The sequence below is a fragment of the Geospiza fortis genome, unplaced genomic scaffold (assembly GCF_000277835.1).
Source record: "Geospiza fortis unplaced genomic scaffold, GeoFor_1.0 scaffold471, whole genome shotgun sequence".
NCBI lineage: Eukaryota > Metazoa > Chordata > Aves > Passeriformes > Thraupidae > Geospiza > Geospiza fortis.
Window position 1 is genome coordinate 806,429 of NW_005054443.1, and position 15,747 is coordinate 822,175.

Here is a 15,747-nt window from a genome sequence, read left to right on the forward strand (position 1 = left end):
TGATTGTGGAATCTTGCCAACCACCTCCTCTGACAAGCAGGCCCTTGAGACAACCACCTGACACTGAGTCCAGCACAGGCTTCCCAGAAGGACCCTTCACCCATCCTTCTCAGGATCTTCATGCAGTTTTGAGTATTTCTGCTTCACACACATGGCATTCTCAAATCTCCAGAACCCTTTTTTTTTCATATAAAACCAACCATCATCTGAAAGTAAATGGTATCTTACCTTTCCTTAAGGGAACCTTTGGGAGTATGGCAACTGTATTCAAGAAGACACATGTTGTCATTTGGACTTCTTCTTTCATGAAAGCTGGTCTATTTGCTTCCCCTCACCTCCTGTCCAAAGTTTTTCATGTCTGCATGAGGCTTACTTCTTGTGAAAACTTATTCAAATCCAAAATACCTTTTGGCTTCTGTCCACAATGTTAGCACCCTCAGTAACCATGACAGACTAACTGGCCACTCTGGTTTCTGTAGGATAGGTCTATCTGATTTGCAGGATATTGTAACCACAAATTAAAATGTGATCTATTATTATAATATCCAGCTTGAGAACAAGGCAAGATATTTTTTCAGAAGTGAGTTCTATATATGGATATAGAGGCATTTAGGGGACAATAGATGCCAGATAAGCAAGTGCAGGTTAAAATAATGAATTCAACATGCAGTTGAAAGTTCTCACATTAAGTTCACCAAAATACTGTACTTGCCTCTGTTTTCCTGGACAGCTCACTACATTTGTGATCTGATCAAATAGACATATCCTCACTCATCTTTGATAAAAAAAGCTTTTATGTTTGAAATACTTATAGTGGTATCATAAACATATGAACAATAATAAGTTCAGACAACTGGGATACAGAGAATGAGAATTATGCTACATCCATGTAGGATCACCAAGTATCTTTAGTAGGGTAACCACAGACAACTGTTGGCATGTGGTGCAGGGTGTAATTGAAGCTTTGTTAATAATTAGAGTAGTTTTACTGGAGTGCTTCCCTGCAGATTCTTGAGATTTTGTGGAGGTCATTCCTCATACTATTACAACTACCATAAATACCTTTGGTTGTCTTTCTAACTCTCAAATTAGCAGCTGCTATTCCCTTTCTAAAATGACCTTGTCTACTCCAGAGATACCAATACTTAAAATAGCAATATGGGTTAAAGAATTGAAATGGTTTACATTTTAATTTTCCCTTCTCAGTGACAAGGGTTTCTCATCTAGCAAATTTGTCTTTGCTATGGCCGGTGGTCCTTTGATCACAGTTGGAACAGGTTGTCATTCTGTTACCTCATTCACCAAAATTTGGTAAAAAGCTATATTTGATTGAGATCCATCCAGAAAACTACTCTTAAAACCAACAAAGATCATTTAATGCATGTTAGGAATTGAAATCACTTCTGGTCCCAGAGCAACCTGACTCAATTCTTTCAGAATGGCCTGACAATTTAAAATAAGATTAATTACAGTAGGAAAGAATAAAAGCTGAAAAGGCTTGTCATTTCTATTTTTTTAATATGATGGGTAAGCTAAGTTCAAAATATGGATTCTGTTAAATACCAGATCTCTTAGTACAAAACAGTAATCTTGTTACATCAATTTACATTTTCATTATAGGCACTATATTTAACTGGCTTCATTTTATAGTTATTCATATCACAACTTTTGTTGAGTTTGACATTGTTTGATTGATCTCTCCTACATTGAGAGCCATCTGCCCACATTGTTATAGCAGCAGGACAGCAGAAATTGACCATTTGTTACTATTAAAAATGGAAAACATTATGCTTTCATGATGTCCTTAAACCATACATGTCTACTTCTGTCCTCTATAAAACATAGCATATCGAACTTCAGTATTCATTATGTTCAGATGAACTATTTTCTGGTTTTACTAGAAGCTCCACTTTCTTTTTAGCCCAGGGATGTTGAATACTATGTTAAGCTTAATATTTCATACAAAACTAGGTTATATAATGGTTTCACATGTAAAGTAGGTGAACAGATGGATTTCTGCTCTTGTGATCTGAACTAGATTAAATTAGAACTTCATTTAACTAGGTTAAATTGCATGGTCTTAATAAGGTCATTTAGAACAAGAAAAAAACATTAAATAAAGGAATCGTGAATTCCAAAAAAAAGGTAATCAACATCACATTTTATTTGAAGAAAAACAATTAGAATTTTTTTGCAATAAATTAAATTTATTTTTCTAAGTAGTAATAAAAAAAGTTTAAGAACATACTCCATACTCAGTAAGCTGTCTTCTAATGTTGGAATTTTCTGTTACAAGATTAATTTCTTCCATTCACATCTCCGATCATCTCTATGTGACAGAGGATTAGCAACAGCTCATAAACAGATGCTTGTATTTGTCACAGGTATTTCGGCCCACAGCCAGCAGTAGCCAGACAGGTGTTTTGTGGAAAACCCAAGCCCACATCACAGGAAGAGGCTGGTGTCTAATGACTGCCTAATGGCTGCTCCTCCCAGACAAAATCAGTATTAGAACCACATCTGCTACTCCTCTTGTGTCCCAATATCTGCATTTGAAACTCAACAACTTTCTAGGCTAAAGCACCTTTTCTTGATGAAATTCCCCAGCATTATTTTCATGCATCATGTAGCTGATTTGTCACACTGCATGAACCATGAACCAAGTTATTCTGGCTAAACTCATGGCTAAATGAGAACAGGATTTAAATAGTTAGGTAAATTTATATTTCATTAAATAGACGTCAAAACATACTTCTTCATTCTTGTTCTGAATAGGGATTTTGGTGGGAAGAATAATAAACATTGGCAGTCCATAAACAGTGATTTTTATAGTCCAAAGGCTTAATTTTTCACACTGCAGCAAGCAATGAACAAGTAGACAAGGATGGAATACATTCCTGAACAAAGCAAAATGCTTTGGCCCATGGCCAAATGTTTTTCCCATAATTTTGTTCTTTAAATGTAGTCATAAAATCTTCCAAAATTAGTGCTACTAGTCTCAAAATTTCTTTAGATATGTAGGAGGGGTGCATAAACTAAGAACTTCAGATTATGAAGTACTTTTTTATTATTATTTCTCCAAGAAACAAATCCTAACCTACTCAAACTCCATGACAAAATCTGATAAGACTGATGGGAACTGAAGACACTCACAGCAAAACACATGTGGGAAAGAGCCAAGTAGAGAAGAATGTTCCCTTTTCTAGGGGAAAAATAGTTGATGAAAGAAACGAGAAATGCTGAAATACCTCCTAGGAGCAGAGTGAACTGTTTTTTGACCTAGAGGAGAGTTTAGCAAAAATCCCAAAATCCTTAAAAGGAAGATTTTTATCTCAGTTATAGACTTCTCCAGTGGTGTTTTGGGGGATTTCTCCGTGGCAAGGAAATTCTGCTTTCATTGGGATGCCTAAAAACATGATCAAGAAGAAAAACACAAAATCTTTGGTGAAAAAGTATTTCTAATTTTGATAATATTTTTTTGATTTTATGGGGAGATAAAGGGAGACTCTCAAGTTGGAAGAACAGGAAAAAAAGAAATCTTTTAGGAAGGAGAGATCATCTTTGCTTTTTAATGTTTCAGTTCAGTTCTTAACCACAATTATTTTGCTTAGAAAGGTGAGATGAAAAATCCCTATTATGCCATGATGCATTTCCTCTTGCTTATAAAAGAGCTCTCCAGGCACAGTTTAATTTTCTCTTTTTTGTCTGGCTATTTTTATAAGCACCTTGAAAATCAGAGGTTTTGAAGGTGTTTTAAAGAAAATATATCTATGAAAACACTTTTGTTTGCCAGTCTTTCACACCTTTGCAGTCTTTTTGACCTAATCCAGAAAAGGCTAAGCAAGTCAAATTTTTATCACAGTATTTTTATCTTTTAAAAGGCTCTGAATCATCCCCTTTTGGAGACAATCAGATTTGAGGGATTCTAGTCAAATTTTTAAAACTATTTAAAATACTCAAGTGGATTCCATAACTTTATTTACTTTACAATGTCTTGCATTTTTTAATGTTTACCCTCTTACTATTTTAAGTGGCCTGTATAAAAAGCAATTCCAGTGTCAGTAAACAAAGGCAATCCCAATTATCTGAATTCTCCCCTTTGAAGGGAAAAAACCCCAGAAATTCCCTTTTTTCCATGACTTGTTCTGCCTGTGTCTGGCAGCCTTTCTTGGAAGTTATATCTGCCAACTCTTGCCAGACTTAAAGTGGTAGGATAAGGTGGTGAGTTTTATTGCACAAGCAGAACCCATTGTGTTATGAATCTATGGTAACTCTGTACTTATCAAACAAGAAAAAATAAGTTCAATTGCACTGCCAAGTACTTTATGTGCTGACACTATTTTCATTTTTATCAAATTTCGTGCAGGAATGAATGGGGTTTGGATAGATCCTGGTAATGTATGTCAATTCTGAATTCTGGAGGAGTGTAATCAAATCTGTAAGTATTCTAGAGACTGATACACCTTCCCACCACCCATCAAGCCTGTAATCTCTATGATCTTATCAGAGTATGGAGAAGACTAGAAACAGCAAGATATAACACACAAGATCAATCATATATCATTGCATATGTGTCTAGTTAATGTTTTTTAGGTTTGTGGCTTTATTTCTGATTCCATTCTCAACTAAGTTGAGAAAACCTCATTAATTTGCACTATCAGGAACAAGTGCTTTTTGATAATGACAGGGTTTAAAATACTGTATCAGTGATGCACCAGTTGGAAGCCTGCTCATTCCATGGCCTGTAGATGCATAGACTGGAGCCTCTGAACTGCTCATTTCTTTTCACCCTTTTCTAGATTGCCTGGAGCCCGTGGAAAAGAGTAGCAAGGAAAAAGCATTCCTCCACACTGAAGAACATGATCAGTGAAAAAATCTGACAACTGGAGGGGAACAGTGCACTAATAAATATAAGACTAGGCAGGATGTAGAAACCAAAATACAGTCCATCTCACAGACCCTGTGCCCATTCAGCTTAAGTGTGACAAAGCTGTGATTAAATAGGTCCCCATTTCTCACAGCTGCCTTTTAGAGTTAGATTTCTCATAGCACTTTGCCAATTCACACGGTACCGCCTCAGCTCCACAGTAGTTCATTACAATATATAATAATGAGCTATGAACTCCCGCAGCCTGGTTTTGGTGTGTGGTATTGTACTGAATCAGAAATAATAGCTCACAAGACTAAACAAAGTGGAATTTTATAGACAAATAAAAGTAATTGCGAGACCATAGTAAACCAAGAATATTAATAGAAGCAGAAAAAAAAATTATCAGCCATACCTACAAGAATTACGTGCTGAACTTTTATCATTTTACTTCACCAAGGTATTTGGCACAGGAATGCTTAATGATAATCAGTGTTGGTTTCTGGTTTATGTTTAACCTCTGAATGTGCTAACCAGGAATGTAGGGAATCAGTCTGATTTTGAAATACTACTGAGTAGTTATGTGGGAGGGACTGTACAGCATTGTGGTCATAAGGTAGAAGAATGATAGGGAGTAGATTACGCTCTGGAACTTTCCTTTAATCCATCTGGGAATATCATTCATCTGTGCCATCACAAGCAAAACTAAAAGCTGCCAATAATGCTCAGGCAATGGATTCTAAACAGCAACAGAGAACACTGCACGTGATGGGCACAGTTTTAACTCACCCAGGCTCAGCTTAGTTCTATTCCCTTCTGTACACTGGGATTGTCCTTCTGGCACTGTCAGATCAGTTGTGCAGGGCATCATTCAAATGCTGCTGTTGAGCCACTCTGTCACTGCAGGACAGGAGTAAAATCTCCCGTAGTCTTTATGTTTTAATAGATGCGTAGTCTTGTTTTACTGCAATCCTTTTACAAATCACAGCTTTCTCTAACTGAATAAAATTACATTAATAGTCACTGTTTACATACTTTCTCTACTTACTGAAAGTCAGCTGTCATGCAGGAAGAAGTCTTCAAATGAATAATAATTTGGAAGTAGCAAATTCTTCAGCTTTGCAAAACCAGCAGGGCTCCAAAGTGTATAAAAGATTTAGCTTGCTAAGATTCAACCTGGAATGCTGAAAAAAAAAAGAAAGAAGATTCAAGAATAAGGTTCATTTCAGGACTTTTCAGTAATTCCCCATTTATTTACCAGAAAACCCTGACAAAGTTCCTCTTCAGAGTTTTTATGAGAGGTAGCTTGGTGGAAGATTTAAAGAATGAACAACTTTTATTTCTGTTCATTGCCCATATTATGACTGACACAGGAATGTGATACTAGACTCCTCACACATCTCTTTTAGCTGAAACATTCTTGTGGAACCCTCTGTGTTGTTCATATTTAAAATGGTATTTCAGCTTCCAGGGCATCCTATGGTCAAGCCACTATCTACCAGTGCATTCTGATAATATTGTTTCTAAAATCAGATGACACATTGTGAATACTGGTTTCAAGGACTGGTTAAAAGCCTCAAGGTTACACCCTCCTCGAATCTTTGAATTCCCAAATAGGAGGATTATTAAAAGACCATGATCAAGGTTAGTGGCCCCTAAAATTAGACCTCACAGCTGTGTTTTGACTTTGCTGTCTGTGTATAAACACAAAGACTATTGGTGCATTTGGACTTCTTTAAAATATATGAAAAATCTCTTTTTCTTTCCAGACTACAGTACCATTCATTAGAATGCAGGAACCTCAAAGTACAATATTTGTATTTTACATATATTCTTGTATCAGTTCATGTTGCATGCTAACTGATAACACAGACATGTAAGGAATCCCCTTAGAAAGCTTTTTGGAGGCAGGTAACTCAAATAGTCCCCTAATTTCAGATTTAGTTGACTTTTCCCCAGTTTAATTTATGCTAGATACTGTAAAAGGGCAACACATCATATTGATGTGATGAAATGATACTTGTAGATGAATTAGCTCTAAAAACCTAAAGAGATGACTCATTCTTATCCTTGCTTATTTTTAATTTGAGCGTTTACATGTCAGTCTTCTGCTTTTACAGTAGTTTCACTTTTTAGGAGGACATAAGGGTTGCTGTGGATGACAGTGACTTCTAATGACCCCAAGGCTATCTAGAAACTGAGAGACTGCTATGCTGCATTTGCTCATTGCATCTGTGGTGCCCTCTGCATGCCAAAATCATGTATTTGGTGGTGGTGACTGGTGACCTAGGACTGGGCTCAGGTAGCATTTGCTCAGCAAAGGGGGACAGCATGCCCTCCGCAGAGAGCTGGGCACATGCCCAGATGGCAGGGTCTAGTTGAACCACATCACACACTTTGATATCCAGAGGGGCTCTACGATCAGTAAAACTGAGTTAAAGTTTTCAATTTTAAGCAAATAAAGCTGACAAATGCAAAATGTAATAAACTTGTGGGAAGAGGACAGCCAAGAGATAGAGTTTTTACTTCCACAAAGTAAACATATGTGATTGTTTGTTGTACATATGTGTTTGTATGTCTGTTCAACATATGCTTATCTGAAACTGAGGCAGCTGAGACCACTGCTCAGGTTCAGAACTGCTCTCCTCTCAAGGATGGTTAGCTTGAAGTCTGCAGCAGAGAGCAATCTAGACCATGCCCCTGAAATCCCTGTAAGAGCTAAACCATGCTTGTTACCTTGACACTTTGCTACTTCACCTTTCCTAGAAGCCACCCAGCAACTGTCCCTAGATTCCTTTATTCTGTGCCAAAGGGAAATAATGTGGTGAAACAGGATTTACCAGGCTGGTTATATCTCTATATAAATGTTAGGAGATTTTAAATTTCAATTTCTGTATGGGCTTTCCCTCAGATAGACTGGGCATTGCTGAGACCTTTGGACTGCAGAGGTATTAAAGATGTTTCAAAAGCAGGAATCCTATGTTGAAATATGAGCATATATAAATATCTAGTTGGGGGTTGTTGTTTTCTTCCAAAGGTCAGTAACGTAAATAGTCATGTGAGAGAAGGAAGTGGTAAAAGGCACTAGACTGGAACTCCAGGCTGGCTTGAGCTCCTGGCCCTGTTTCAGCTTGTGACTGCAGGCAATTCTTATAGGTATAGCATTTCACTGCCTCAGCAGGCTGCTATTAATTAATGTCTGTGCCTGAGGTCTGTGTTAAGAGGGATGAGAGCAGGGAGTCCTCTCTGTGAAGCAACAACAGGGATCTTTCTGTGCCCAAGGCACCTCACTCAGCGTTGACACAGGTGTCTCAGCACAGCTCTCCACAGGTAGTCCAGGCACTTATCTGCTTCCTGGGGCTGAGCTTCACTTCTTCCATGCTCACTGCAGTTATAAAATTATCATTTCAGACTATGAGAATCAATTACAGGACTATGAAAATCAGTCATGGGGGAAAAGAAAAAGACCTCATAGTTCAAGAATGAGGGGATGGGGTTTTTTTCTCCAGAACATATGAATTCAATTTTGTAGAGAAATGAATCTCAGACTGTAAGCACATGAGGGAACATATGAGGAGTCAGAACAAAGGGCCTCTTAAATGACAATCAGTCATTCTATCAACCCATGACTGTAGCAAAATGTTTTTGCTGTAAAACAGTTGTCTGACACATCCTTGTAAACCTGCCAAAAAGGATATCCCACCTAAACAAAACAGAAAAAAGTGGGGTACCAGTTCAATATACCTCTGATTTTTCATAACTTTTGTTTATTTCATGCAAATACTTAGAAAGCGCTGTTAAAGTAAACCAGAGCACCACTAAAGTCCCTCTGTTTAAACAGAAATGCTCATACCACTGACACCACCAGTCACAGAGGCCGCTGCAAACCCATCCAATCTGCAGCTTGGCACAGCAGAGGAGGGAGCAAGGCTGCTTCAAGCCCTCAAATGGGGATGCTGATGAGGGGTTCCCTCTCCTTGGGCACTGCTGTTTAAATTGGGCTCCTCAGCCATGATTTGCTGGGCTGCAAAAGCGTCTCGTTAACTCAGTGCTGGTGGAGGCCCAGTGCCTTTCTGTGTGCGTGGAAGCTATGGGAAAGGAACTGAAAGGTCACTCACTACACGGTGGGAGGGACCTGGCAGCAACAGGAATGGAATCAGCCCAGGTAGCCCTTCAGCTCAGGAGAGACAAGTGTTGAGATGGCACTTTGCAAGCACCAGTGAAATTACTAAGAAAAATTAAATTATTCCACTGTAAGCTTAAGGTATGCTTATAGCTATGCAAGTGGAACAGGTGTTGGCAAGCTGGCACTTCCAGAACATTAAGGGGAAAAAAACTAAAACCAAGCCCTGGAAATTATTTTTAAGATAACATTATATTTTTAAGATTACGTTAAAGCTAATCCATCGTAAATGATAGGATAACTTTCAATACTAACACCTTCTATGAATCAAAATGCTCTTGTTCCATATATCTATCTATCTATCTATCTATCTATCTATCTATCTATCTATCTATCATTACATATTGACTGGAATTTTGAAAAGTAAAATGTTAATATGGGGTTAAATACAATAGAATTATTAGGTCTATATTATGGTTCCATTCTTTGTACAGGAAATACAAAAAAACTGTATTGTATGTTCTCACTAGCAATCATTCTTCAAAGTCAAAGAGGAAAGAATATATTCTGTTAGGTATATAATGTAATTAGGTGGTATAATTTTATTTAATCAAAACAATGTCCATGTAGTTAAGAGGAGAAAGAGAATGAGAACCTTTGAACATAAATTTTACTTTATGTTTTATACGAGGTTCAGTATCTTATCAGGATCCTTGTATAATACAACAAAGATACATAATTTAAGGTCACTTATCAAAAATGTTACATGGGAGACATAGGATGAAATGGAGATCCAGTAACTTTTGAAGACTATTTTAAAAATGTATTGAAAGCTATTTAAAAGAGCTCTCTGTTAGGGGGATAACATCTCAAAATACTTGCACTATATTGAAGCAAAAATATTCAACCTTAACTAACTTGTTAGAATTCTTTGAAGATGTTACTGCCATGATAGATAAAGGGAATTCAAATTTAATTAGATTTTGAGAGGGTACTTAGACTGCTCTACATCAAAGATTACTGGATAAAAGGTATAGAACAAAGACTAAGAGCTACAGTGGGAAAAAATTGTTTCTCAAAGAACAGAAGAAAATTATGTATAGCTATTTTTAACGAAGAAAAGAGATTGGCAGGATTACTTGAAGTATAAGCTTTAAACATTCGGAAATTTTTGAGGCATGTGTAGTTTGAATGGGACTTTTATAAATCAATGGGGACAGTTTCTGAAGCAGTATATCCACTTTGTCCCTCACAACTACCACAAATTTACCTGCCTCATGCAATATGAGAGATGTTTCCAAGTTGATTAAAAACTAATGGACTTGGGGAACTTACAGATTTCTTCCAATATTCCCTTGTCCTGACAATGATCAAATAGGAAAAGAAAGACTGATGTGACGTCTTCATGCCAAACTAGTCAAAAAGCGTGGTAACTGTGGTTATCTAAAAGTTTATAAGAGCAGTTTTCATGCTAATCTAAATTGGCACAAGAATTTTAAAACTCAGCAAAGTTGTAAAGCATACACAGCTATCAGACCAAAGCTGTGTGCTCACTGTCTGCACTGGCCTCTAAACCACAGGCAAAGAGATTAGAGCTTCCCCAAGTTCAAAACAGAAGAAAGTGGGAAATGTTGCCATCACAACTACTTTATGCCAAGACTTTATGTAGTGCTAATGGAAAAAGTGCTGGAAATTAAAGACAAGTTGAGAATGAGTTAGAGGAGCAGAGAGAAAAAAGAAGGGAAGTGAGTTTCAGATAAACAAGGGCAGAAAGAAAATACCGGGCATATGGAGTCGGACAGGCTTTTCCTGTCCTTGTGCTGAACATTTCTTATGCTGCCTTCTCTGTTTCCTAGTTGTACAGTCCAGGTGAAAGGGCATGCTTTGGTCTTGGAGCAAAGTTCGAAAATTTGTGGAGGTTTGTTTTGGTGTTTTTTTTTTTCATAAATATGATAACTGTTACAATTCTAACCCTTTCCTAAAAAGTATGTTAGTAGTATTGGTCTAGAAAACAGTAACACAAAAATTACCATTCACAGCAGTCAGAGAGTCAAAGCTGGGGACTATACCAATTTTGGGGACTGTGCCTCCCTCTTTGCACCTTTGTTGCACAGTGAAGCAGAATACTATAAAGCCCTTTAGGGGATCACTTGCAACTTAAAATGGCACATATGTATTTTAATTACACTGTATTCCAATAGAATCAGCACACCATTTGCAGTAAGAAATCCCTTTGATCCTCTCCACAAAGTCAGGTGAGTAGGTTTCTCTGACAGAAAGTCATTTTATTGAGTGATTTGATGGAGCCAATCTCTCTTGGCTGGTGCAGTAATTGCAAAGCAAGAAGATCTAGGTAGCTATTCAGGATCATGAAAATATTTTTTAAATTATATTCTTTATACTCTTTATCTTCCTTAAGATAAAGAATGTAATTTTTAACTTATTTTCGGCACACACAGACTGCAAGAATTTTGCAGTCTAAATGAGGATACAGTTTTCAGACAAACAGTGGGAATAGAAGTTAGGTTGATTAGTAAAGGGCAAATTATCAAAGTATCTGCAGCACCAAGGGTTGCTGCCACTGCAGAGGCAGCCCTGTGTGTGTTACAGAGCAGAGCACATTTGGATGGTTGCCCTCCTAGCTGCTGCAAGCACAAATACCCGTTTTCATCAGCTTATGAAGGAAAAATTGGCTCCCATGGACAGCCGTTACTAAGAGCTCAGGCTGTGGCACAGGAAACGCAGTCATGTTCAAGCCTTTTCCTCTGTTTAAGTCCACATGTTCGGCGTCCTGTATTGTTTGCTGTATATGCACCACAACTTTGATGTTCTTTGGGGGTCCTCAAACTGACCTTTTCCTATATGCCCGAAGAGAATCGTCCTGAACAATATTCAGCCCAGAGAAAAAATGAAGAACTGAAATGACAGAACCAATCTGCAACCTTGTCTACGGGGTTCAAAGAATCACTGGAGAGATGGCAGAGGGCCAGGGGGCTAGGAGGGTGGTCTAACGAAGGACCAAAACTGCAGCAGAAGTTTAGGGTAATAAAGTTTTCAGGAAATGAGCCTTTTCCTAAGCAGTGCAGAACCTCAGAGTCACAACTCCTACCTCTCGTCCTAACCCAGCCATTACAAGCTGGAGCAGTTGCTTTGATCAACCATTTGTGCTAACATTGTTTGCAGTGGCATAAATAAGGAGTACTTCTATTTTCGTCAGAGAATTTTATCCCAGAATAAAACTGCAGTGACAACAATATGAGACCACAAGGATCACAGTCTGCCAGTTTATGGAATAGTTATGATCCCACATAGACCATGTTTCCCAGGAACAGGAGTTTTCTATAATTCATTACTAAACTTTCAAATCCCCAGAAGAGTGACAATAAATCCATTCTATTTATTGTTAGCTCAAGGTCAGCTTTGCAGAGTGTTTATCCTCTAGAATACTCTCACAGACCAGGTTGGACAAAACAGCTGGTAAACCATAGAAAATCACGTGTGCTCTCCAAAAACATTCAGTTTCACGGTTGCATTCACAACTGCCCCAGCATGATGCAGCTTTTCTGACTTTCTGTTTCTATACATCTACCATTAACAAAGTGCCTAAGATTCAGCTGATGGCTCTGCTGGTGTTTTTCTCTAAAACAGGAACAGCCCTTTGTCTTGGACTGAAATCAGAGGATGAGGGATTCCCAAGCAGACAGATTCCAGGCTGCTTAAATGGGCAACACAAGGCCCAGGTGGACACCAGGGCTCAGGTCCAGCACAGGTTTCAGCAGTCAGGAGAACTAAAAGCTTTGCATTGCACCCATGTCTGCTAATACAGAGGGCATCCAGGAAACCATAGTTGACATGAATGCGGATTTGGGAATTTTTCACTAGCAGGACGGTAATTGCAACCTTAAGGGCTGTATTGCTAATGATAATAGGGTGAGGAAGTCACTGTAGTGTGTTATAAACAAGGCCTCATATTGCAATAATTCTCCCATGAAGTGAAACTCTTTTTAAGGAACATTATTGTTCCATATCATTCCTGGTGTTTTCTAATAGTGTTCAGAGGAAACGACTGGCTTTCTGAGTGCCAGATCCCAGGGTATAGAAACAATGGGGGGCCACATTAAAATAAAAAAATGAAAATTAAAAAAAAGTAACATTTTTCAGGCAGCCTTCTGACTTGCTACAGAAACCTCTTCAGCCCTACTGATATTCCTTGCTAGGGACTGGGATTTGTAATTAAGTCAGTGGTTTTCAGACGAAAGATCAGTACTGTTTTCAAACAAAATACTCACCGTATCCAGATCAGCCTTCTCATTCAGTTTTCTGCACTCTTCTCCTTGTTTCAAGCATATTTCTAGGTAGAGCCCTTTCCTGACCTTTCAGGTTATTCCTAGATTTTTCTTTCAAGGGAGTGGGTGGCATTTCAGTAGGCTGCCTTCACTTGCTCAGTCACAACAAAGGAAAATAAAAATAACCAGATGAAAAACTGAAGTTGCTGGAATGTGTAATACTCAGCATTAAAATGGCACAAAGTGCCTGCCTATTTATAGCTCTTGTTTTGAGAAAGAGTGAGACACACTTTGGGCACAATGCATCACCCAGGAAAACGCATGGCCTTGCATTCTGTGTGTGAAAGACTTTTTTGTTTGTTGCAATACCAGTAATTTCCCAGGAAAATGAGGTTTATTCAGCATTTTGTTTATCTCTTTTATGCAAGCAAATGCCAGATTTGACATGCCAGTTTGATTGCTGAGTAAAAACTTGGATGACTAAATAAAACTCTGTGTTTTCTGTAATTCAGATTAATCCACATATCTTCATCATTAAATCTTTGCTGAGACATTCATGCTTGGCATGATTACACAAGAAATGTGGTTTTGTGTATTTAAAGACCTGGAGTATCTCATTCATCAAATGATAAGAGTTTGAGGAGGACAAATCACGCCCAATTTACCAGTACCTGTATTTTTTTATGTACTTCTTTGTCCTTATTTGGTTCATGCTGAACCATATTTAATAAATTATGACTTTCTCTCTTCCTTTCAAAGTTTCACCTACTTTTTTGTTTTGTTTTCCAGCTCAGTAGAAGGTAGGAAAGAACGAAATGTCAGAGAGCAAAACAACTGGAGAGAAATAAGGAAACTGCTGTTAGCAAGAAATAGAAGAAAGCTATGCTGTAAACACCATGCAGAAGACATACACAAAAAGAGAGCACTCTCAGGAGCAGCCCAGAGATTTTTGAAGTTGTGTTTAAAAGTAAGCCAAGCCTTACAGTGCACCATATGGACTGATGGCAGACAAGGGTAAATAGTAAGAGTACTTCAAATAACAAGTAAATAAGAGTAAATAGAAACTCATTCTGTGAGCTGAGGACCAGAAGAAAGTCCCTGTAAAGTCAGAAGATCAGGTCTGTGGTCCATCTGGCTCACTCCTCTGTCTCCAACAGCAGCAGTAGGAGATGCTGGTTAGGAAGAGCACATGAGCTGAGCCCTGCAGGCTCTTCTCTGTGTACTCCCCAATACTTCCAGTTCCTGGACCAGAGGCCAGGGAGGCACACTTCTATCTATTCCCTTCAGCATGTCCCTACATGGTACTCACTTTGGAAAAAGAACTAGAGGCTCTCCACACTTTTTGAGTCTGAAACCTTAATCCCGACAACAAAGGTAGGAACAAAAGTGGGGGAAGTGCAGGAGAAAAATTAAGCAGATTCTGAAAAGATTCTGCAGGGATTCAGCAGAGCACAGTCACTTAAAAAAAAAAGAGGAAAAAAAAAGAAAAATAAATTCTGAACAGAAGCCAAATAATAAACAGGGTCCTGTGGATCCATTAAGGTACATTAATGCTGCCACTTTCCCATCTGTTCCCTGAAGTTCCAAACCAAAAACAAGTCATCTGCAGTCTTGGCTCCCTTATTGTGTGAAACATTTATCTATTAAATTAATCTGGAGAAAATGTATCTATTTCATCCCTGGTGGGACTTTGTTTTGTTTTGATAGAGTTGCATACCATGGATTGTAGCCCATTGAGACCACAGATAAAAAACATATGAATAAAAAAAAACAAATTAAATAAATAAGTAATGGCTGCATGCTATTTTTTTCCTCTAGCAGAAATGCCTTTGGAATAACTGTAATTTTTTCTGTTGTGTTGAGAAGGCTAGCAATTTACACTGACAAAACTGACACAAGAACCCTGGGAATGCTTATTTTTCCATGAACAATGTACGATGACAAAATTTAATGGGAAATTTCCATGTTCTTAAACTCTGATAGAACTTTCAACTATGAAACAAAATTCCTTGTGCCAATATCACAGAGGGAAAAGCTCGTGCCTGACCTTGTTAAGCAAAAAAATCTAAAATGTTCTTTGCAATCTCCCGAGACAGTAATTTCCAGATCCTTGGTATTGCAAAATTCCCTTCTGTTACCCTCTGATTATGATAACTCATTTAGCTCACTATGGTGATGCAACCACCTCCTTGCAGCAGTGACAAAATTTATTTCTAGTGCTTCTAAAACATATTTAAGTTCACGGTGTTCAATACTGTGACATAAAAGTAGCCTAGAAACATGACTGTTGACATATTTAGCAAAGCTGCGTTCATGTATGTGTTTTCACTTAAGGCTAATCTGTATGATTTAATAACCATTAGGTGGAAAGCCCTCGAGTCTCCTTAGATACCCCACCAAGATTGGTACACACCCATTGCAGGGAATAAATCCCTAACATCCAGGGAAGATGGACCATTTCTGCAGCCCAC